We start from the raw sequence: 25,649 nt of genomic DNA on the forward strand, positions 1-25,649 counted from the left end.
CCATTTTACAGATGAGATAACTGAGGTCCAGAGAAGTTAAGTGACTAGCCCAAAGTCACACAGCTGACAAGTAGCAGAGCCAGGATTAGAACCCACAACCTCTGACTCCCAAGCCCATGCTCTTTCCCCTATGCCACGCTGCTTCTCCTAATAATGGTATTTGTTAAGCGCTTACTATGTGCCAAGCACTGTTCTAAGCACTGAAGTATATACAAAAAAAAGCTGTCAGCTGATTGTTATATTGTACTTTCCCAAGGGCTTAGTACAGTGTTTTACACATAGTAGACACTCAATAAATATGATTGAATGAATGAATAAGCTTTAAGAAGCAGTGTGGCTTGAGAGTCAGAAGGACCTGGATCACCACTTGTTGGCTGTGTGCAACCTTTGGCTGCTTAACTTTTTTAACTTCTCTGTGCCTCAGTTACCTCATCTGTAAAATGGGGGAACATGTCTACCAACTCTGTTATATTGTACTCTCCCAAGTGCTTAGTACAGCACTCTGCACACAGTAAGCACTCAATAAATACAATTAACTGATGGGAATTTAATACTGTGACTCCTAAATGGGACATGGACTGTGCCCAACCTGATAGGCTTGTATCTTCCCAGTGCTTAGTACAGTGCCTACCATATAGGAAGAGCTCAACAAATACCAGTAAAAAAAAAGTTTTCCAGATATCACATATCCCAACAATCCTAAAGCAGTATGAGAGAACCACAACTCGAGACCACTCCCTCTGCAGAAATCAGAACATGCACTCACCATCATGTCACTCCGAACAAAAGGCATTCTTATGGGCAGTTGTCTGGATGGAGGCTTGAGAAGTCCGAGGAAGGAAAATGGAAGGGAAGGTGAGGGATGGAAGTGAGAAGGGTGGGAAGAGACAAGAGTCCCTAAGGCAGAGCAAGGAGAGGGCACTTCCCTGGGCCTCATCTGCTCCTGGAGAGAAGGATGCAGGGCCCTTCATGGACCAATGGGCTGGGGGGAAAGGGACCACGGGGTGGGGGGGAGGTAGTCACCTCCTCCAGGGAGAGAGTGACCACAGAAGCAGGAGTCTGGTGACTGGCTCCAACTGCTCTCACTGCCCTGCCATGTCTTTAGGAAGTGCTTACTTTGAGTGGGGCACTGTACTAAGTGCCCAGGAGAGTATGATCCAAAAGAGTTGGGAGACACAATCCCTGCCCTCAAGGAGCTTATGGTCCAGTGACCATGTAGTAGGATGGAGGGGGACAGAGAGGAACTATAAAGGTGGGACTCCAGCTATCCTTCTCCCCTAAGCAGTGGGAGCTTACCTCAGGTCTGTCATCCGGGCAACTCAGAAAACCAGGGACCGCCTCTGAGAGTGACACACAGACAGGTAGGGGAAGAATGTGAAAAGCAGTGTGGCCCTGTGTGAGCACAGGAATGGGAGTCAAAAGGACCTGGGTTCTAGGCCTGGCTCCACCACTTGTCTGCTGTACTAGACCTTGGGCAAGTCTCTTCACTTACCTGGGCCTCAATTCCCTCCTCAGTGAAGAGGGACTAAGACTGTAAGGCCCATGAGGGACATGGACTACGTCCAACCGCATTAGCTTGTATCTACTCCAGCAATTAGTTCATTCATTAATTCATGTAGTTACTGGGTGCTTACCATGTGCACAGCATTGCACGAAGAGCTTGGGAGAATATAACATAACAACATACAGGCACATTGCTTGCCTACGACAAGTAGCGCCTGACACACAGTAAGGGCTTAACAAATACCAATTAAAAAAAACAAAAAACAAATACCATTTAGAAAACCATCACCCAAGGAATCTCCCAGAGGCCCCACTTTCCACTGGACCATCAGCCCCAAATTCTCTGGACTAAAGCTAAGATCTAACAAGGCCACAAGGAGGACGGATGCCACAAGGTCAGACCCTGCCGCTGCTCTTCATCCTAATCTGGGGGACAAACCTGTTCTGACTTTGGAGTTAAAGCCCTGGCTCATTGCCCTTGGGGTTATCGGCTCCAATTCAAAGGGAAACTGGAAAATCTAAAAATAAGAAAAATAGCCAAGATGGTTCAAAACAGATAAATGCACTTCCACTGATGAACAACAAATCTGAACTGAGCACGGGAATACCTGCTTGGGTCCAGAACCCTGGGTTTATTATTACTATCATCATTATTATCGTCATTATTATCTCTGAATCCAGGGAAGCAGCAGCATAGCCTAATGGAAAAAACGTAAGCCTAGGAGTCAGAGGACCTGGGTTCTAAATCCCAGCCCCTCCACTTGTGTGCTATATGAGTTTAAGCAAGTAACAACCACTCTGAGATTCAGTTCCCTCATCTGTAAAATGGGAATTTAATACTTGTTCTTCTTCCTACTTAGACTGTGAGTCCCATGTGGGACCTAATGATCTTGAATTCATTCAGTCATGTTTATTGAGTGCTTTTGGTTCAGAGCACTGTACTAAGCACTTGGGTGTATACAATATATAGACACATTGACACTACCCCAGCACTCGATACAAAGCTTGACAAAGAGTAAGCTTAACGAATACTCTTTCATTCATTCATTCAATTGTATTTATTGAGCACTTACTGTGTGCAGAGCACCACTAGTATTATCATTATTATATTTGTTAAACACATTATGTGTGAAGCACTTCATTAATGCGTATAGGGGAAGAGTCAGAGAGGAGGGTCTCATCTTCCCCTGCCATGTCCTAGGAGCTAATAATGATGGCATTGGTTACACGTTTACTATGTGCCAAGCACTATGCTCGGTGTTGAGGTAGGTAAGAAATAATCAGATTGGACACAGTCCCTGTCCCACATGGGATTCATAGTCTAAGGAAAAGGGAGACAGATCCAGGGAAGTGTGGTTTCATACTTCCCACCTGAAGAGCTTCTCCACAGGCCCTGTCCTCAGAGCCACTTTATCTTTCCCTAAACAGTCCAGTCTTCTCTTCCTCCCCACCTTCTCACAAAATGCCAGCAAACCGGACCACCCATCTTGGACCCTGGTCTTAGAAGGCCAAAACTAGCTATTTCACATCACCACTGACCTCCGGTTTGAGATTGTTCTTATCTCAAAGGCTGCCTGACTCAGAGACACATTCCCTGGGAATTTTTTTACACATATCACCAGAAGACCAATGACATTCACCTGAAATCAAGGGAATATTTCTTGGAAAAACTGCTGCAGATTACATCCTTTGATATCTCTTGTCATTTGAGTTTTGTCTCCAACATAGAGTGGAATAGATTAATTTTATCTAGTTTACCTAGTTTCAGCCCCCACCCATCACTCAGTTTGTAACTGCACTTCCGAAAGGTGTATTGAGAAATAGTTAGTAACGGTGCTATTTATTCAGCATTCACAAGGTACCAAGCACTGCTCTAAACACTGGGGTAGATACAAGGTAAACAGATCGTACACAGTCTCTATCCCATATGGGGCTCCCCCTCTAAGTAGGGGAGAGAACAGAAAATGAATGCCCATTTGACAGAGGAAACAGGCACAGAAATGAAGTGTCTTGCCTTAGGTCACATAGCAGACAAGTGGCAGAGAGAGGATTAGAATCCAGGTCCAATAACTCCCAGGCCTGTGCTCTTTCTACTAGGTCCCGTTGTGTCTTCTATCATCCCCGATAATATTCTACCTATCGCAGTGGTCGGCACAGTCCCTGGCCCATATCAAGCATTTAACAAATACCATTATTATTGTTATTATTACTAAATCACATGCTTGGTCAATGCAGCCCTAAGCAGTGTGGCTTAGTGGACAGAGCATGGCCCTGGGAGTCAGAAGGACCTGGGTTCTAATCCCAGCTCTGTCTCTTGTCAGCTGTGTAACCTCGGGCAAGTCACTTCACTTCTCTGTGCCTCAGTAACTTCATCTGGAAAATGGTGATTAAGATTGTGAGCCCTAAGTGGGACAGGGACTGTGTCCAACCCAATTACCTTCTATCTAGCCCCAGCACTTAGTATTCATTCAATAGTATTTATTGAGCGCTTACTATGTGCAGAGCACTGTACTAAGTGCTTGGAATGTACACATTGGTAACAGATACAGTCCCTGTCCTTTGATGGGCTTACAGTCTAATTGGGGGAGATGGACAGACAAGAACAATACCAATAAATAGAATCAAGGGGATGAATATCTCATTAAAACAATAGCAAATAAATAGAATCAAAAAGATATGACTGAGGCCCAGGGAAGTGAAGTGACTTCGCTCGATGGTATTTACGGAGCGCTTACGGTACGCACTGTCCTAAGCGCTTGACTTCCCCGAGGTCATACAGCAGATGAGTGGCAAAACCGGGATTAGAAGCCATGACTTTCTGAAGCAGCATGGTGTAACAGTAATAATAATAATAATGTTGGTATTTGTTAAGCACTTACTATGTGTAGAGCACTGTTCTAAACTCTGGGGGAGATATTGGGCAATCAGGTTGTCCCACGTGAGGCTCACAGTTAATCCCCATTTTACAGATGAGGTAGCAGACCCAGAGAAGTGAAGTGACCTGCCCACAGTCACACAGCTGACAAGTGGCAGAGCCGGAATTCAAACCCAAGCCTGGGCTCTTTCCACTGAGCCACGCTGCTTCTCAGGCCCAGTATAGCCTGGGCCTGGGAGTCAGAGGTCATGATTTCTAATCTCCGCTCCGCCACTTGTCCGCTGTGCGACCTTGGACAAGTCATTTCACTTCTCTGGGTCTCAGTTACCTCATCTGTAAAAAATGGGGATGGAAATCGGGAGCCCCACATGGGACAAGGAATGTGTGTCCAACCTGATTATCTTGTATCCACCCCAGCGCTCAGTACAGTGCCTGGCACACGCTAAGCGCTGAACAAATGCCATCATTATTATCATTATTCTCTATCCGTTCCGCCTTGCTGCAAACGACAGGGCTGGGAGGTTCTTGGAAATTCTCTCGGCACTGAGATCTCCCAAGCCCAACTGCCAGAGGGCCCGAAATGGAATTCCCAGAAGGCTTGGGAGCCGCATCCCAAGGACCAGTCGGGAAGGACGTTTGGCCGGCACGGTTTACCGCCCTCCGACTCCTGTGGGAAGAGACGACCGAGGGAAGAATGATGGACCGAACGGCTGGAGAGAAGCCAGGGCCGATAGCCTCCGTTAAGGAAAACCTGTCCGGAGATCCTTTGTACTGGGCCAGGAGGAGCGAGGAGAATTCTCAAAAGCACCGCATCTCCGCCGCTGCTCTCTCCAGTGGTGGCCTCTCCTTCTCCCACTCCTCCAGACTCACCAGTAAGGGAGGAGGCGTCGGCTTCCTCCTCTCACCCCGTTGCCGCTTCCGCACTATCCCTCCTCCCCCTTCCTTCTCCTTCGCCTCCTTCGAAGCCCATATCATTCGCCTCTACCACTCCCTCCAGATACTTGTTGCTGTCATCTACCGCCCTGCTGGTCCCACCTCCGACTTCTTCAACAACCTAGACCCCTTTCTCACCTTCCTTCTCTCCTTCTCTCTGCCCACTCTGATCCTCGGCGACTTCAACATCCACATGGATGTACCCGATGACTCCTCTGCCGCCCGCCTGCCGACCTCCTGCTCCACCATACCGCGCCCACTCACTGACTCGGTCACACCCTCGATCTCGTCATCTCCTACCGCTGCACTATCTCCTCCCTCACCAACTCTGAAATCCCTCTCTCTGACCATAACCTTCTCACCTGCCTCATTTCTCACACTCCCCCCTCCCCGCAAATCTTTGCTACTCCCCCACAGAGACCTCCGCTCTCTTGATCCCATTCATCTTTCCAAAAGCATCTCTCCTCACTTTCCACTCTCAATGATCAGATCTCCGCTCTCAACTCCACCCTCTCTACTCATCTCAACTCTCTCGCCCCCCTTTCCCTCCGCCACTCTCGCTCCACTAACCCACAGCCCTGGATCACCTCCTCTGTCCACCTCCTACGCTCCTATGCCTGAGCTGCCGAACGCTGCTGGCGAAAGTCCAAGCACCAAGCCGACCTCATATATTTCAAATTTATCCTTTCCTGCCTTAACTCTGCCCTCTCCTCCGCCAAGCAAAACTTCTTCTCCTCCCTCATCGACACCCATGCCCGTCACCCCCACCAATTGTTCCGGACCTTTAACTCTCTCCTTAAGCCCTTGTTCCTCCCCTTCCCCCATCTCTCACCCCCAATGATCTGGCCATCTACTTCATCACAAAAATCAACACAATCAGGTCTGAGCTCCCCAAAGTCACCCCTCCCCTTCTCCCCCCCGCCAACCCTCTCCCCTACTTTCCCATCCTTCCCTGCAGTATCCTCAGAAGAGATCTCCTCCCTCCTCGCAAGTGCCACACCCTCCACCTGCGCCTCAGACCCCATTCCCGCTCACTTTATAAAAACCATCGCCCCTGCCCTCCTCCCTTCCTTAACTTCTATCTTTAACCACTCAATCTCCAATGGCTCCTTCCCCTCTGCCTTCAAACATGCCCATGTCTCCCCCATCCTAAAAAAACCCTCTCTCGACCCCACTTCCCTTTCCAGTTATCACCCTATCTCCCTACTACCCTTCCTTTCCAAAATCCTAGAACAAGTCGTCTACACTCGCTGTTTAGAATTCCTTAACTCCCATTCTCTCCTGGACCCCCTCCAATCTGGCTTCCGTCCCCTCCACTCTACCAAGACTGCTCTCTCTAAGGTCACCCATGACCTCCTTCTTGCCAAATCCAATGGCTCCTACTCCATTCTAATCCTCCTTGACCTCTCAGCTGCCTGTGACACTGTCGACCATCCCCTTCTCCTCCACACCTTATCTGACCTTGGCTTCACGGACTCCGTCCTCTCCTGGTTCTCCTCTTATCTCTTGGCCGGTCATTCTCGGTCTCCTTCGCAGGCGCCTCCTCCCCCTCCCATCCTTTAACTGTTGAAGTTCCTCAAGGGTCAGTTCTTGGCCCTCTTCTGTCCTCCATTTACACTCACTCCCTTGGTGAACTCATTCGCTCTCACAGCTTCAACTACCATGTCTACGCAGATGACACACAGATCTACATCTCTGCCCTGTCCTCTCCCCCTCCCTTCAGGCTCACATCTCCTCCTGCCTCCACCTGGATGTCTGCCCGCCACCTAAAACTCAACATGAGCAAAACTGAGCTCCTCATCTTCCTTCCCAAGCCCGGTCCTCTCCCAGACTTCTCTATCACCGTGGATGGCACGACCATCCTTCCCGTCTCTCGGGCCCGCAATCTCGGTGTCATCCTTGACTCGTCTCTCTCATTCACCCCACACATCCTATCCGTTACCGAGACCTGCCGGTTTCACCTTTACAATATCGCCAAGATCCGCCCTTTCCTCTCCACCCAAACGGCTACCTTACTGCTATGGGCTCTCGTTATATCCCGGCTAGTACTGTGTCAGCCTTCTCTCTGATCTCCCTTCCTCCTCTCTCGCCCTGCTCCAGTCTATTCTTCACTCCGCTGCCTGGCTCATCTTCCTGCAGAAACGCTCTGGGCATGTCACTCCCCTTCTTAAAAACCTCCAGTGGCTGCCTAACAACCTCCACTCAAAACAAAAACTCCTCACTCTAGGCTTCAAGGCTCTCCATCACCTTGCCCCTTCCTACCTCTCCTCCCTTCTCTCTTTCTTCTGCCCACCCCGTACGCTCTGCTCCTCTGCCGCCCACCTCCTCACCGTCCCTCAGTCTCGCCTATCCCGCCGTCGACCCCTGGGCCACATTTTCCCACGGTCCTGGAATGCTCTCCTCCTCACCTCTGACAATCTAATTCTCTTCCCCTCTTCAAATCCCTACTTAGAGCTCACCTCCTCCAAGAGGCCTTCCCAGACTGAGCTCCCTTTTTCCCTCTGCTCCCTCTACCCCCCCACCACCTCTCCGCAGCTAAACCCTCTTCTCCCCCACTTTCCCTCTCCTCCTCCCCCTCTCCCGTCCCACCCCCTCAGCACTGTACTCGTCTGCTCAACTGTATAAATCTTCATCACCCTATTTATTTTGTTTAGTGAGATGACAATCACCCTGATTCTATTTATTTGCCATTGTTTTTATGAGATGTTCTTCCCCTTGACTCTATTTATTGCCACTGTTCTTGTCTGTCTCCCCCGATTAGACTGTAAGCCCGTCAAAGGGCAGGGACTGTCTCTATCTGTTGCCGATTTGTACATTCCAAGTGCTTAGTACAGTGCTCTGCACATAGTAAGCGCTCAATAAATACTATTGAATGAGTGAATGAAATGAGTTTGCCCCCATGAGCCCCCAATGACCCCTGGAAATGTACACCAAGTGGGTCAAAAGGCCCCTCCAGGCCTGAACGCAGAAATGAATAAATGAATAAATAGAAAGGGCGCTGAGGGACTGATTCGCTCTGCAAGTTTGGCCCGAAACTGGAAGTGCCAAATAAAACGGGGGAAATTCACGGTCGGAGGAAGGCGGAAAACCGAAGCAGTGAACGACACGAGAGAATTTCTTTAAAAACTCCTCGTTGGGTAAAATGCCCCATTAGGATCGATCCATATTTGGAGGGGGAGAGGCTGAAGGATAGGAAAACCACACACGGAAGGAAAATTTACACTTTCATTCATTTTGTTCTTATTGGGTGTAAACGTGAACGGAACTGCCCCCCACCTACAGAAAAAATGTGCATCACGTTCAGAGCTCCTTCTCCGAACCGAGAAGAATTATAACGACAAAAACTTTCATGATCCATCGACGGTATTCATCGAGTGCTTACTACATGTTGTGTATTGTGCTAAGCGCTTGGGAGCGTACGATACGGCAGAGTGAGCGGAAACGCTCCCTGCCCACCATAAGCTTACGTCTTAAAGGAGGAGACAGGTACTGAGGTAGATAAGCAGGTGAGAAACCAACTCCTCGAGTTGTTCAAGAAACAGAACCACTGTGCGATAAGGGACAGAGAGCAGGCTCCCTCTCCAACTACTCTCTTCCCTGAGAAACAAGGGGCGGCGCAAGGAATCCTGGATGGGGACTTGGAACCTCCCGACACCGTTACTGCTGCTAAACTGAGCGTTCAAGAGCGATGAGCTTCAGGCCATCGGCTAAGAATTGCTTTTCCCCCTCCTTCCGGTTGCCACCAAACGTTTGGCTCCGCCAGTGAACCAGGCGTGCCGACGCAACCCCCGTCTCGTGGAGCCCTCCTCCCTCTAGGGGCTCTTCTCCGTCCCCCTCCCCGAAGAGCAGACCTGGCCCGAGTAGCAGAACGGGGATTTCCCCCCAAACCCTATAAACGACGACAGGATAAGCAAGGAGAGAAAAATTGAAATTAAAGAGGCAGTCAGAGGGTGAGGGGACACGACGGGGAAGGGAAAGAGAAGCGAAGTTGTGGGGGAGAGAAGAATAAACCAACCAAACTTACTGTGCAGCTCCTGATGTATCACATCGACCAGGTTGGGCTCGTCACCCCACCAGAATATCCACAGTTCTTTGCAATCCGGTTTGACATCACGGCGCCAGACACAGAGCAAATTGGCTTGCAAGCAGCGAATGAAACTTAACAGGATGGGGTCATCCTGGGCTGGGGCCGAAATGATGGGGCCACACTCCCCATGCCCGCCAAAATTGTACCTATGCCATTTGATTCCCGTGAGTTCAGCCAGGGAGTCTGGGACATAGTAAGCACTTAACAGATTCCACAATTACTATTATTATTATATCATGCAATATATCTAGACTGCAAGCTCACCGTGGGCATGGAATGTGTCTGTTATATTATTATATTGTGAGAAAACTGATTCTCTTTTCCTCTTCAAAACCTTACTTAAAAATCACCTCCTCCTAGAGGCGTTCCCAGACTGAGCTCCTCTTCCCCCTCTACTCCCTCTGCCATCCCCCCTTTACCTCTCCGCAGCTAAAGCCTCATTTTCCCCTTTTCCCTCTGCTCCTCCACCTCTCCCTTCCCATCCCCACAGCACTGTACTCGTCCGCTCAACTGTATATATTTTCGTTACCCTATTTATTTTGTTAATGAATTGTACATCGCCTTGATTCTATTTACTTGCCATTGTTTTTACGAGATGTTCTTCCCCTTGACGCTGTTTAGTGCCATTGTTCTTGTCTGTCCGTCTCCCCCGATTAGACTGTAAGCCCGTCAAACGGCAGGGACTGTATCTGTTGCCGACTTGTTCATCCCAAGCGCTTAGTACAGTGCTCTGCACATAGTAAGCGCTCAATAAATACTATTGAATGAATGAATGAATGAATACTCTCCCAAGCACTTAGTGCAAAGCTTGGCTGAGACCACGATGTGCACAACCATTTCTTCTGACATCACAATGTGTTCTCATCCTACAATTGGGCATGGTCAGAGGAATGTCCGCTGTTTTTCCAACGTTCCTTGTGAAAAGTGTACTATAAAAACCCACAGACATCAGGGAAAGATGGGGGCATATTAAGTATATGGCCTTCTCACTCAGATCAATCAATCAAGTGGCATTAACTTAGAACCTACTGTGTGCAAAACACTGTACTGAGCACCTAGGAGAGAAAAGGGTTGGAAAACCAACCAATACTTGTCCAATCAATCAATGAATCAATGGCATTTATTGAGGGCTTACTTTGTGCTGAATGCTGTACTTAGTGCTTGGGAGAGTATAATGCAAGAGAATTAAGGGACACGTTCCCTGCCCATCACAACACCTTATAGTCTTATAGTCTTCCTGTCCACCTCAGAGCAAGAGCAACCAAGTGACAAACAGGAGATGCAGTGTAGCCTACCAGAAAGAAGCCTGGGCCTGGGAGTCAGAAGGACCTGGGTTCTAATTCCAGCTCCATCACTTGTGTGCTGTGTGACTCACTTGTGTGCTGTGTGACCTAGGGTAAGTCACAACTTCTCTGGTCCTCAGTTACCACATCTCCAAAATGGGGGCATGGGACAGGCACTGTTTCCTACTCGATTTACTTATATCCATCCCAGTGCTTAATATAGTGCCTGGCAGGAGCGCTTAACAAACACCATCATTATTCCTATTCTTATTAATTGAAATCTCCAAGATCTCAAAACACTCTGTGACTGAGACCACATCTGCCCCAGTTTCCAACAGAGAAGGATCCAAATGGAGGTTCTGGCTTTTAAATAAGGCCTCAAACAGGAAAGCATGAGTCATTTGTTTGATAATGCAAACAATAAATCATATTAAAACAAAATTTGCTTATACCTGGAAGAAAGTCCACTGTACTCTTTGATCTCACTGATCCACACCCTATCATAAAATGAGGTTACTGGGATCTTCAATCTCACTGGCAGGTTTCACATCTCTCTTTCTTTTTCTCTGCAAAGCAGGTAATTATCCCCCACAGAAATAAAAATAATCATAATAGTAGTGGTATTTGTTAAGCACTTACTGCATGCCAGGCACTTTATTAAACACAAGAGAAGATACAAGGTTGTGAGGTTGGACACAGTCCCTGTACCATATGGGGCTTCCAATCTTAAACCCCACTTTTCATTCAATAGTATTTATTGAGCGCTTACTATGTGCAGAGCACTGTACTAAGCGCTTGGGATGAACAAGTCGGCAACAGATAGAGACAGTCCCTGCCGTTTGACGGGCTTACAGTCTAATCGTGCAGATAAGGTAACTGAGGTCCCAGAGAAGTGACTTGCCCAAGGTCACACGACAGACAAATGGCAGAGCTAGGATTAGAACCCAGGTCCTTCTAACTCCCAGGCACATAGTCTATGCACTAGGCTATGCTGCTTCTCCTATTTGATCCTTGCAGTGAGGGGAGACAGAGTGGATAATCCTCTAGACTGTATACTCGCTGTGGACAGGGAATGTGTCTGTTATATTGTTATACTGTACTCTCTCAAGCACTTAGTACAGTGCTCTGCACACAGTAAGTGCTCGAAAAAATACAATTGACTAGACAGTCTTCTAGACAGTCAGCTTGTTATGGGCAGGGGATGTGTCCCCTAATTCTGTTGTACGGTATTCTCCCAAGTGCTTAGTACAGCGTTTGGCACAGAGTAAGCACTCAATAAACAGGACTTACTGACTGGACACTCCTCTAGACTGTAAACTCGTTGTGGCCAGGGAATGTGTCTGTTATATTGCTATATTATATCCTCTCAAATGTTTAGTACAGGGCTCTCCACATGGTAAGCACCCAATAAATAAAACTGACTAATTGGATGGTCTTCTAGATTGTAAGCGCTCCACAGAAGTGACGGGAAACAGCGTGGCTCAGTGTAAAGAGCCCGGGCTTGTGAGTCAGAGGTCATGGGTTCGAATCCTGGATCTGCCGCTTGCCAGCTGTGTGACTTTGGGCAAGTCACTTAACTTCTCTTTGCCTCAGTTACCTCATCTGTAAAATGGGGATTAAAACTGTCCCACGTGGGACAACCTGATTACCTTGTATCCCCCCAGTGCTTAGAACAGTGCTTTGCATATAGTAAGCACTTAACAAATACCACCATTATTATTATTATGGGGAAGGTGCCTGCCTGTCCCCTGGGGGGAGATTGGGTGGGCCAGCCATGTCCGGTACCAGACCCCTTCACCACCAAAGGGAATGACAACGGGACCAAGTGGGAAAGGAGGCCTGGGCCATGGCAGCACCAGGGAAAAGGGGAAGACCAATAGACTTTTTTGTTTTTAAGGACGTGTTAGGAGCTTGCTACGAGCCAGGCACTGTTCTAAACACTGGGGTAAATGCAAGCTAATCAGGTTGGACGCAGTCCATGTCCCATGTGGGGCTCACAGTCTTAATCCCCATTTTATAGTTGAGGGAACTCAGGCACAGAGGAAGTGAAATGACTTGCCCAAGGTCACACAGCAGCCAAATGGCAGAGCTGGAATTAGAACCCAAGTCATTCTGACCCCCAGGTCCAGGCTCTATCAACTAGGTCATGCTGCTTCTCTGAAATTTATTGCCATTGTTCTTGTCTGTCTGCCTCCCCCGATTAGACTGTAAGCCCGTCAAATGGCAGGGACTGTCTCTCTGTTGCCGACTTGTTCATTCCAAGCGCTTAGTACAGTGCTCTGCACATAGTAAGCGCTCAATAAATACTATTGAATGAATGAAATGTTTTGGCAGCAGGAGCTAATTTTTGCAGTGGAAATATTGGGACCAGTTTTACTCCTTTTCCTACTCCACAATGTCCCTCTTTGTTTTCATACTCAATATAGTTACTTACTACAGCAACTGGTTGCTCATCCTTTAGCATCAAAGAGAAAAGGGGGCAAGTCACATCACTTCTCTGTTACCTCATCTTTACAGTTACCTCATCTGTAAAATGGGGATTAAGATTGTAAACCACGTGGGCTATAGACTGTGTCCAACCAGACTACCTTGCATCTACCCTAGCACTTAGTGCAGGTCCTTACACATAGTAAGCGCTTAACGAATAATACCAAAAAAAAATAAAGCATCCTTCTCAGCTAGTAGCTTAAGACATGGTGAAAGCATGGTTTAAAACAACTCAAAAATGGATAAAAGTCAAACAGGCTTTGCAGGATCTCATTCGCCAAGGGGTAGGGGACCAGTGCTTAATATTCATCCACCCTCAGCTCCACAGTTCTTCTGTACCTATTTTAAAGTATACATTATGAATGATTCATATTAAAGACTGTCTCCCCCTCAAGACCAGAAGTGCATTGTGGGCAAGGAATGCATCTGCAAACTCTGTTGTATTGTACTTTCCCAAGCACTTTGTACAGTGCTCTGCCCATAGTAAGCATTCAATAATGTCACTGATGATGATGACGATAAAGCAGAACTTCAGATTTGAATCAGTAGATCAATGGCATTTATTGAGCACTTACTGTTAGCAGTGCACTGTATTAAGAGTTTGAGAGAGTAAAATCTAACAATTTAACAGACATATTGCTTCCCAAGAAGACCTTACAGGCTAGAGGATTTATGGCAATTGTTCATAACCTGAGAACATATTTACACCTCTCCCCAGGGATCTTGCTTTGGCTTAGCCAAAGACCCTCACCACAGGAAGCCAACCAGAGCACCCCCTCACCCAAAAGCAGGAGCATATCTCAGCCAGACCAGGCTGCCAAGCCTGCATTTGTTTAATCCCTGGTGGAGGACACTCAACAACCTCCCACAACCTCCCACTGCAATCCAGCCATTTAATTTATGGAGTGTCTCTGCTTTGATGAGTTCAAAGCACTTTACAAGCCATCTATTAACCCCTGCCAGGCCCACCCACCCACTACGGCCCCCATCCCTACCCAGCTATCTGATCTGGGTGCCTACAGTTGGTACCTGCTGTTTGTAATAATAATACCTATGGTATTTGTTAAGTGCTTATTATCTGGCCAAGGTCTCTACTCAACGCTGGGGTAACGCAAGATAATTAGTTCCCAAATGGGGCTCATTGTCTAAGTAGGAGAGAGAACAGGTATTGATTCTCCATTTTGCAGATGAGAGAACCGAGGCACAGAGAAGTTAAGACAATCTGGTCCCAAATGAAGCTCGTGGCCTAAGTGGGAAGGAGAACAGGGATTGAATCTCCATTTTGTAGATGAGGGAAGTGAGGCAAAGAGAATAATAATAGTAACTGTGGTATCTGTTAAGTGCTTACTATGAGCCAAGCACAGTACTAAGCACTGGGGTGGATACAAGGAAATTGGATTAGACACAGTCCCTGTCCCTCTTTGAGGCTCACAGTCTTAGTCCCCATTTTACAGATGGGCTAACTAAGGCCCAGAGAAGTAATGTGATTTGCCCAAAGCCACACAGTAGAGAAGTGGTGGAGCTAAAATTAGAACTCAAGACCTTCTAACTCCCTGGCCCGGGCTTTATCCACTAGGCCATTAAGTGACTTGCCTAAGGTCACACAGCAGGTGAGCAGTGGAGTCAGGATTAGAATGTGGGTCCTCTGACTTCCAGGTCCCTACTCTTTCCACTAGGCCATGCAGTTTCTCTAATAAATTAATTGTACTGAACACTTACTGTGTTTACAGCACAGTACTAAGACCACAGGAGAGTACAATACAACAGAGTTAGTAGAAACAATTCCTGCCCCCAAACTCTGTTTCCATTACTAGGCAGCAGCTAGATTTTGGGCCCACCCCATTCCCACAGAGCACAAGTAAGGCAAGAAATGAGCATCACCCTTCTCAATCCCACAGAGGCTAACAAGGATCTGCTCAAAGCCACACAGGAAGGGCCCTGTGTGAGAAAAAAGGAGAAAAGTTTTGTCCACATGATATTAGAACCACACCAGAACCTTCAAATTATAAGTTTTAAATTATTTTGTCATTTGTACTGTAGACAGTAAACTCCCTATGGGCAGGGAGAACATCTACCAACTCTGGACATACCTTCCCAAACCCTTAGTACTGTGCTCTGCACACAGTAAGATCTCAATAAATACCACTTACTGATTGATTTCCCCAACCTTAAAAATAACCCCGAAAAACCATTCCTTGTTCAGGGATTTAAGAGACAAAAGTTCCAATCCTGTCTCTGCCACTTTCCTGCTGTGTGACCTTGGCCACATTATTTAACTTCTCTGGGCCTCGATTACCTCATCCGTTAAAAAATGTAAAGACTTGCGAGCACTCTGTGGGAACGGAACTGTATCCAAACTGACAAATGGTGCCACAAGGGCTCACAGACTAAGTAGGAGGAAGAACTAATATCAAATCCCCATTTTGCCAATGAGGGAACTGAGGCCCAGAGAAGTGAAGTTGACTTGCCCAAGGTCACACAGCAGGTAAGCAGCAGAACTGGGATAAGAACCCAGATCCCCTAACTTCCAGGCCCATGCTCTTTCTGCTAGGCCACGCTGCTTCCCTTAGAAGATTAATCCCAATCCTCCAGGAGTTTGCAACCTAGTGGCAGGATGGGGGGGGAGGGGGAATCTTGCTGATGAGAGGGGTCCCTAATTCTTGAGACCTATCCAATCTCTTGACAGGTGACATCATCTCTGACACTTTAGCAGTGACACACAGATGTAACCGGACTTCATCCGAGAGGAGATAGAAAGATGGAGCAGTTTGCCAGTAACCTCCTGGTCATTATCCTTGGCGTTTTTCCAGTCCCCCCTTCTGGCCCTTACCTCTCTCACTAGTCAGTCAGGTCACAGTCTCTCTCTCTCCTTTTCCCTCTCTCTTCATTATCTCCTTGTCCTGTATCCACTGCAGGTTCTTCAAACTTTTTCTTTTCTTCCTTCTCCATCATCCGATTGGATTTTCTTCTTTCCTGTCAGCATTTGCCCCTCTAAATCAATGGCATTTACTGAGCACTTACTATGTACAAAGCACTGTAATGAGCACTTGGGAGAGTCCAATGCAACAGAATTAGCAGATCCAGTCCTTCTCCTGGAGGTTCAGCTGTTCTGGATCTTCCAATTGGCTTGCAGTCTCTTACCTACATTTCCCCCAGCACCCAGCATTCTCTGCCTCAGCCACTCTTCCTCCCTAAGGGTTTACCCTCCCACCCATCCTCCCTGACCCCTTTCAACTTTCTTCCCTATGGTCTCTTTCTGCACTCTGCCATCACTACGCCTTTCTCATTCTGGCCAATCAATCAATGGTATTTATTGAATGCTTACTGTGTGCAGGGCACTGAACTAAGTGCTTGGGAGAGTGCAATAGAAAAAAGTTGATAAACACATTCTCTGTCCACAATGAGCTCACAGTTCTTAGGGGTCTATCTTGCTCTCCTCTGTCTTCCCCTCACCGCTCCACCTGCAGAAGACGAAGAGACACATTTTCTGTTGTACTGTACTCTCCCAAGTACTTAGTACCTTCCCCATTCCCTGCCCCAGTGACTCAGACAACTACCTTATTGAAAAAATTGAAACTATCAGGTGTGAACTCCCTAAAATCTCCCCTGCCCCTTCTTCAACTCTCCCATTTTTCCCATCATTATTTCAAAAGGAGATCTACTGCCTTCTCTGAGAATCTACCCACTCCACCTGTACATCTGACCCTATCTCTTTACACACTATCAAAACACTTGACCCCTCTTTTAAGAGCCATCTTCAACTGTTCACTCTCCAATGGCTTCTTCCCTACTGCTTTCAAACATGCCCATGTCTCCCCTATCCTAAAAAAACCCTCCCTTGACCCCATTAATCCCTCCAGTTTTTGACCCATCTCCCTCCAAACCATTCCTCTCCAAACTCCTTGAGCAAATTGCCTATGCCCACTGTCTCAAGTTCCTCTCCTACAATTTTGTCCTTGACCCCCTCCAACCTGACTTGCATTCCCTTCACTCCATAGAAACCATCCTTTCAAAGGTCACAAATGATCACCTTTTTGCCAAGTCCAACGGCCACTACTCCATCCTAATCCTCCTTATCCTCTCAGCTTCTTTTGACAATGTCGACCATCCCTTTCTCCCGGAAACATTACCCAGGCTCAGTTTCACTGACACTGTCCTCTCCTGGTTCTCCTCCTATCTCTCTGGCCTCTCACTTTCAGGGTCGTTCGCAGGCTCCTCCTCTGCCTTCCACCCCCTAATGGTGGGGGTTCCTCAAGGTTCAGTTCTAGGACCCCTTCTATTCTCCATTTATACCCAATTCCTTGGAGAACTCATTTGCTTACATGGCTTTGACTACCACTTCTATGTGGATGATACCCAAATCTACATCCCCCACCCTGATCTCTCTCCTTCCATGCAATCTCGTATTTCCTCCTGCCTTCAAGACATCTCTACCTGGATGTCTTGTCATCATCTCAAACTTAACATGCCTAAACCAGAACTCCTTATCTTCCCACGCAAACCCTGTCTTTCCCCTGACCTTCCCCATCACTCTAAATGGTACTACCATTCTTCCTATCTCACTAGCTGTAAACTCTGTGCTATCCTTTATTCCTCTCTCTCATTCAACCCATATTCAATCCATCACTAAATCCTGTTGGTTTGACCTTTATACATTGCTAAAATCCACCCTTTCTTCTCCATCCAACCTATCTTGCTAATCCAAGCATTTATCCTATGCCAACTTGATTACTATATCAGCCTTCTTATTGACCTCCCAGCCTCCTGTCTCTTCCAACTCCAATCCATACTTCACTCTGCTGCCCAGATCATTTTTCTACAGAAACTTTCAGACCATGTTTCCTCACTCCTCAAGAACCTCCAATGGTTGCCCATCCACTTCCACATTAAACAAAAACTCCTTACCATTGGCTTTAAAGAACTCAATCAACTTGCCCCCTCCTACCTAACCTCATTACTCTCCTACTACTACCCAGCCCACACACTTCACTCCTCTAATGCCTACCTATTCACTGTTCCTCGATCTCGTCTCTCTCTCTGCCAATCTGTCGCCCACGTCCTGCCTCTGGCCTGAAATGCCCTCCCTCCTCATATCTGTCAGACACTTACTCTCCCCCATTCAAAGCCTTATTGAAGACACATCTCCTTCAAGAGGACTTCCCTAAATAAGCTCCCTTTTCCTTTTCTTCCACACCCTTCTGCATCTTCCCGAGTTGCTCCCTTTATTCACAATAATAATAATAATGTTGGTATTTGCTAAGTGGTTACTATATGCCGAGCACTGTTCTAAGTGCTGGAGTAGATACAGGGTAATCAGGTTGTCCCACGTGAGGCTCACAGTCTTAATCCCCATTTGACAAATGAGGTAACTGAGGCGCCGAGAAGCAAGTGACTTGCCCACAGCTGACAGGTGGCGGAGCCAGGATTAGAACCCCTGACCTCTGACTCCTAAACCCATGCTCTTTCCACTGAGCAACGCTGCCCCACCCCCAGGCCCACAGCACTTATGTACTTATCTGAAATTGTATTTATTTATATTGATGTCTGTGTTCCCCACTAGATTGTAAACTCATTGTGGGTAGGGAATGTGTCTGTTATATTGTACTCTTCCAAGCACTTAGTACAGTGCTCTGCATATGGTAAATGCTCAATAAATATGATTGACTACAGTGTTCACAGTAAGCACTCCATGAATACCACTGACTGACTGATTGATTGACTGACCACCCGGCTTGAAGAAAGCTGGGCTCTTGGACCAGGGGAGAGGTGTTGCTAAGAGGTGACAGCAGCCCCTTATCGAGGGGATGTTTTTGGTGTTAATGGCATTTGTTAAGCACTTACTATGTGCCAGGCACTGTACTAAGTGCCGGGGTAGATACAAGTTAATCAGGATAGACACATTCCATGCCCCACATGGAGTTCAGTCTTAATCCCCACTTTATAAATGTGGGAACTGAGGCACAGAGAAGTAAAGTGACTTGCTCAAAGTCACACAGCAGACAAGTAGCAGAGCCAGGATTAGAATTCAGGTCCTTTTGACTTCCAGGCCTCTTTTCTATCCCCTAGGCCATGCTGTTTTTCAGTTTGTATGTATGCAGGTACATAGCGCGGTAACAATGCTTCAGGGCCCAGTCAGGAGTGCCAGTTCCATGGTTATGGGAGGAAGGGGGCACCCTTTGAACCCATTAGTCAGATAGGGTCAAAACAGAGCCCCCTGTCAATAGGCCGTGACTCCCCTGCCTAGCCCGCCAGCCCCCAGCTGGATTTCTCTCATGGCAGCAGCCCTGCAGGAGATAAGCCAGGTCCCAGGCTCTTTCTCAGTAACCCTCAGGGACAGAAGGGTGACGGGGCTCAGGAACCGCTGTGTCTCTATAGTCCCACGAGCCTGCCGAACATGTGCCCGGCTCACTCTCCCACTACCCCCTGAGAAACTGTGACCCTGGCACTGCAGCCACATCTGAGGGCCTGCGGGACTGCAGGGCAGGACTCCCTCCCCTTCCTCTCCCGCTTCCAAGTAGAAGGTGAGGTCTCCCTCCCCTTTTTCTCCCATTTCTAAACCCTGCTCTGCTTCCCCCTGTGGGTTGTCAGCTCCTTGGGGACAAAACCAGGTGTTTTACTTTTTAGTGTTCTCTCCCAAGATCTTAGCACAGTCCTCTGCATACAAGAGGTACTTCATAAATACCATTGATTGACTTTCCCCTTGGGCCACAGACTTTCCAAGCCTTTCAGGTGAAATTGGTGCCTGTATGTGCATTTGGTCCATCAAATCTACTAAACCAGCAAGGTTTTGTTTTTTGTTTTTTAAATGGTATTTCTTGAGTGCTTACTATGTGTAAAGCACCATTCTAAGTACCAGAGTAATCAGGTTCGACATAATCCTTGTCCCATAGGTCAAACTCTAAGGAGGAGGAAGAACAGGTCCCCATTCTGCAGTTGAGCAAAATGAAGCACAGAGAAGTGCTCAAGGTCACACAGCAGGCAAGTGGCAGTGGCTCTATGTTTTTTCTTTCCTTTGTAATTTGTATGTGGGTGTGAATGTGTGGGGCGGGGAGGTGTTGGGGAACATAGGCAGTGAATAAACCTGATTAACTGATTCTCCTGCAGCATTAAAAGGTTTTTCATTGCTTGCCTTCTGATCCTGTGTCAGAAGAGCCTGTGTTTAATGGCACCCAGTTTGACATAAAGTACACCCACTGGCTGTCACCACTGAAGCAAGCTTAATACCCATGGTCATGAATAAATCCAAACACCATGGTGGGAGGAGAAACAAGTGCTCTTTTAGCCTTGCTTCATCTGTCACCATCTTTTGCTGCTCAGGGATCAAGTCTGCCTACTCTACTGTGCTTTTACAGGTGCTCAGTACAGAGCTCCATACACAGTCTTCTGACGTCGAGTTGTTTCCAACCCATAGTGATACCACGGACACATTTTAAACTGTAAGACCATTGCTGGGCAGGGATTGTCTCTATCTGTTGCCGAATTGTACATTCCAAGTGCTCAGTACAGTGCTCTACACACAGTAAGGGCTCAATAAATACGATTAAAATCAATGAATGAATGCATCTCATCCAGACCACCCCGCTCTCCAACTGCAATTGTTCTGGTAGTATAGCCATAGAATTTTCTTGGGAAAAATACGGAAGTAGTTTACCACTGCTGCCTTCCATGCAGTAAACTTGAGTCTCCGCCCTTGACTCTCTCCCATTCTGCTGCTGCCCAGCATGGGTGAGTTTTGTCTTGTAGCAGATGGCTTTACACTCGCTAGCCACTGTCCAAGCTAGGAATGGAATGGATAGGCCTCTGTTTGATTCTCCCTCCCATAGCCAAGACTGGTAGAGGACTGGAAACTCTCCAGGTGCAAACCTGAGAGGGGACCATCCACAGTAGGCCCTCAAATAACCGAGAAGCAGCATCAAGTAGTACAGGCCTGGGAAATGGAAGGTTATTTGTTCCAATCCCGGCTCCACCACTTGTCTGCTGTGTGGCCTTGGGCAAGCCACTTCACTTCTCTGGGTCTCAGTTACCTTATCTGGAAAATGGGGAGCAAGACTCTGACTCCCATGTGGGATAGGGACTGTGTCCCACCTGATTTGCTTGTATCTGCCCCAGTGCTTAGTACAGTGCCTGGCACATAGTAAGTGCTTAACAAAAACCATATTTATTACTATTATTATTATGATCCATCCCACCATTTAGTACAGTGCCTGGCACATAGTAAGCATTTAACAAATTCTACAATTATTATTATCATCATCCCTCAGACTCTGGCAGCCTGGCTTTCTCTAATACCATGTCCAAGCCTGATGCTGGGGTGTTTGCTTGCCAAGCTCCCTCTTGAGCGGGTCACAAGATTGCCTGTCCACCTGAGCCCAATCCTCTTTCCCTGTCTTTTTCACCTGTCACCTTTTCACCTCCCTCTGTTGAATTTCTGCTCATTCCTTGCCCTGGGGGACAGTCCTAAACCACTATGCTTCTGCATCACATGTTCCAACTTGCATGCTTCCAGGCTGAATGGCATTTTTCTACCCCTGATGCCTATTTACAGCCTATTATATTATTTGATAATATTTGCCTGCTCCCTCTTAAATCGTGGTGGAATTTCAGCAGCAGCAGTCCACAAACCTTTTCCCATAGCCTATTATTCATTTAGAGCTGAGTGTCTGTATGACACAATCCAACTTCCTGCTCTGTTACCTTTTGTTTTTTATGGTATTCATTAAGCATTTACTCTGTGCAGGCCCTTACTAAGCTCTGAGGTAGATACAAGCTTATCAGGTTAGATCCAATCCATGTCCCACATGGAGCTCAAAGTCTTAATCCCCATTTTACAGCTGAGGTAATTTAAAGACAGAGAAGTTAAGTAGCTAATTTAAAGACAGAGAAGTAGCTTGTCCAAGGTCACAAAGCAGACAAGTGACAGAACCAGGATTAGAACTAAGATCCTCTTACTCCCAGGCTTATCTGCACTCTAATAAGATGATGCTGCAAGAGCCAGGTAAGTATCTGAAAGGACGAGATAACCTTAAAATATAACAACTCAGCAACCACACAGTGTTCCTGTGTGGTCGCTAAGTACCGCCATGCTGTCCTTTGCTTTACCAGGGTGGCAATGAGGCCTGGGGACAGAATAACCTTGGCACAATTTTGCTACAAGTCGGGGGCAGTGATGGGAATTTACTACAGACTTCAGATTCCTAATCCTAAAATGACCAGGTTTGTATTTCAGTATGTGCTTCAAAAGCACTAAACCCAGTGTGGAATCTTGTACAGACACTCACTCTCTCTCTCTCTCTCTCTCTCTCTCTCTCTCTCTCTCTCTCTTTCTTATATGCAGTCAGTGTCCTCTCCAGTGTGGAAACCACCATTCTGGTTAAATTGGGCAGGAGAAAATTATGGCACTTGTTAAATGATTACTACGTGCCAAGGACTGTACTAAGTGCTGGGGTAGATAAAAGATAATCAGGTCCCAGATGGGGCTCACAGTCTAGGTAAGAGAGAATGGGGATTGAGTTCCCATTTTGTGGATGAGAAAACTGAGGCACAGAGAAGTGAAGTCACTTGCCCATGACCAATCACCACAAACAAATGGTGGATAGAGGATTAGAATCCAGGTCCTCTCATTCCCAGGCCCTTGCTCTATCCATTAGGCCACGCTGTTTCTCTGAGAAAAGAGCAATAGATCCCTTTCCAACTGCAATTCTGCCAAAAAGCTTAACTTCCTTCATTCAGATCATCCAATTTTATGGCATTTTATTTTTCTCGGGCACCCAGGATTGCGGTTGCCTCTCTTCTCTAACACTGCAAGAGCATTCTATGTGGTAAACCCTTCTGGCAGATGGATCATGCCTTTCCAGTTAGAACCAGCTTTCCCTTCAGCTGGTTTAAGACAGAGCAATTCCCTCTTAGCTCATGCCAGAGGCTCACAGGATCCTGGAAACAGATCCTGTTAGGAAAGCAGCATGGCCCAAAGAAGGAGGGTGGCCTAGTGGAAACAGCGGGGGCCTGGGAGTCAGAGGACCAGAGTTCTAATGCCAACTCTGCCATTTGTCTGCTGTGTGACCTTGGGCAAGCAAGTGCCTCAGTTTCCTCAACTGCAAAATGGGGGTACAATGCCTACTGTCCCTCTTACTCAGTGAGCCTTGTGTGGGACAAGGACAGGGTCCAATCTGGTAAAAGTGCTATCTACTTACCCCAGGGGTTAGAACAGTGCTTGACATACAGTAATTGCTTAACAAAAATATTTTTAAAAAGTAGGTAGTACCCATCCCCCTGAGACTTCCCTGATTTCTTCGACAAATGAAATTCATTTTCTGGGGGTTCCTGATTATGTATTAGTGGGCTGGAGTTTCCTCTTGATTAACCAGCTCAGCAAGGGTTTATCACTCTCCTCCCCCACCCTCTTGCAGAAAAGATCAAAAGCCATTTCGGAACTGGATTTGGAAAGCCTTCCCACAGCTTGCATGGGAAATTAAAAACTATTAGTGGAAAGGAGGAGCTGTTAACCTCCCGTGGCTTTCTGCATGCTACTTCTCAAACTCACTCTTTTTCACTTGTTGAACTCAGAATCCTGTCAAGCAAGTTGAGAATGCAGCGGCGCCTTGCTTCGAAAGGTCTGTGAGCTGACAGATACAACCACTGATCAATGCAAACTCTTAGCATGTTAAAAAAAGCAAAGTTTATCCTAAATATTCCCCATCCAATCATTTCTTCTCCAGCATTACATCTAAGGAAATTCATCCCAACTCTTCCCAAAACCAATAGTTCTCCACAAATACGGTGCAAATAAAAATAGTTTTTTAGTCACGATGCTGCTTTGTGGCAAAGCAAACTGTTTTTAAAAGCTAAATGGTCACAAATGCCCGTCTCCCTAGCAACCCCCCTCCTTCACTTCCCCAACCCCATTCCTTTTCGTGATAGGGAAAACCACCATGAAAAGAGGAGAGGAAGCTCCAGAAAGCCCCGCTGGATCCTAACAAATATAAATCACCCAAACTCACAGTCAGAAAGCATCGGACTGCGAAAGCATGACATCGACAGCGACTTACGCCAGGGTCCCCATTTTGGATATAGTATTTTTGTGGTTGCCATAGAAACGCCGGGAACGAAAGAGCATGTTGCCTGGTACAAAAGGGGCTAATATGTCCCAGGAACCTCTCCGCCTGTCTCAGCTTTAAGAGACTAAATCATTTGACACCAAGAGAAGAGAAAAACGAAGCCAACGGCCAACCCTCCCCTCAACCAATCCCACAAGAAGCCGCCCCCCGATTCAGAACAAAGACATTTTTTTCCCTTTGAACTGACAGCTTTCTCTCCAGCTTCTAATAACAATAGCGCACGTTCCACATATACCCCCATCTCTCTCTCTCTCTCTCTCTCTCTCTCTCTCTCCCTCCTAGGCTCGACCTCCGATCTTACTCATCTCTTTGCCAAAATGCATCCAGGGTTGGGAAGCAGGCAAGGACCAAGCCAAGGAAAACCGATCTCAAGAACAACCCTTACACACACACACACACACAAAGTTCTGCGCAAAGCGGAGTGATCGGCACCTACCTCGTGTCTGGGAGATCTTGGCATATGGATTTAGGAAGAAGAAACTGAAAGGAAGAAAGGGCTGAAACTCAGAAATTGCCACTAGTTTACAAGCCCTGTTAGGCAACCAAAGTGGGAGTGGAGCTAGACTCCACCCCTAGGGTGGGCCCAAAGGGGGAAAAAAAAATGTGGTCCTTACTGACGTCTCTCACCACCTCATGTCACTTCCTTTTAAAGCTACAATTTAGCTGTGAGGAGGAAAGATATTAGCGGCCTTCGTGTGACTCACCCTCTTCCACGTCCAATTAGTATCAGGAAGCGTTTCGCTGTTGTTTCACGTTTGAAATCACAGGCAGCCTCCTCCTGCCAGGATCCCAAACAGACCCTACTAAAATGGCTTTTTTCTGTCCCTCCCTGCTGCCAACCTCTTCCTCTCTGAATTCTGTTGCATCCTTTGGTGGAAATGCTTCCTCTTTTCCTAGCCCCGACCGTTTCAAGTTCCGTTTGGGCTGTGACCTGAGGAGAAAAAAAAATGAAACAAAAAAACTTTCTAAATTAGCTCATAATTAATTCAGCAGTCGCGCGATCAATTTGCTTCAGAAAATACAATGCTGCACCGCTCCGCCCCACCTGTATGACGTCACAGGGGCCGAGAGCAAACACCTTATCCTTCCAAAATGCTATTTCAGCCCTAAAGAAGTCCGTCCACACGAACCCCTCTAAAGGCAGATGCCGCATTCAATCATGTCTTTACTAGCATGGAGCTCTGGCCATAGTCTCAGGAACGACTGTAGAGACGCTCAATGCAAAGATTGTAACCCAAGCGCTTAGTACAGTGCTCTGCGCACAGTAATTGTTCAATAAATACGACTGAATGAATAACCCAGAAGTAAAGTGGGGCGGAGCTGGAGACGAAGGACGAGGAGAATCGGAGAGGAGGCGGAGGGCGCAT

At 47.1% G+C, this 25,649-nt stretch overlaps 1 protein-coding gene across 3 annotated transcripts in view; it reads right to left on the reverse strand.

The window, feature by feature from the left end:
• AGPAT4 (1-acylglycerol-3-phosphate O-acyltransferase 4) overlaps positions 1-25,060 on the reverse strand; it is a 162,035-nt gene extending 136,975 nt beyond the window's left edge. Inside the window, exons 1-2 of one of the 3 annotated variants that reach the window (XM_029057183.2) lie at positions 24,719-24,837; positions 23,709-23,787 (exon numbers count right to left, since the gene is read on the reverse strand). The gene's annotated coding sequence lies outside the window, so the exon portion shown is untranslated. Of the gene's footprint in view, positions 1-23,708; positions 23,788-24,718; positions 24,838-24,986 lie in introns of those variants that run through there. The other 2 variants (XM_029057182.1, XM_029057181.2) reach the window with 2 other exon arrangements.
• Between the last annotated feature and the right edge of the window lie 589 nt (positions 25,061-25,649).

This window comes from Ornithorhynchus anatinus, unplaced genomic scaffold, assembly GCF_004115215.2.
Source record: "Ornithorhynchus anatinus isolate Pmale09 unplaced genomic scaffold, mOrnAna1.pri.v4 scaffold_481_arrow_ctg1, whole genome shotgun sequence".
Taxonomy (NCBI): Eukaryota; Metazoa; Chordata; class Mammalia; order Monotremata; family Ornithorhynchidae; genus Ornithorhynchus; species Ornithorhynchus anatinus.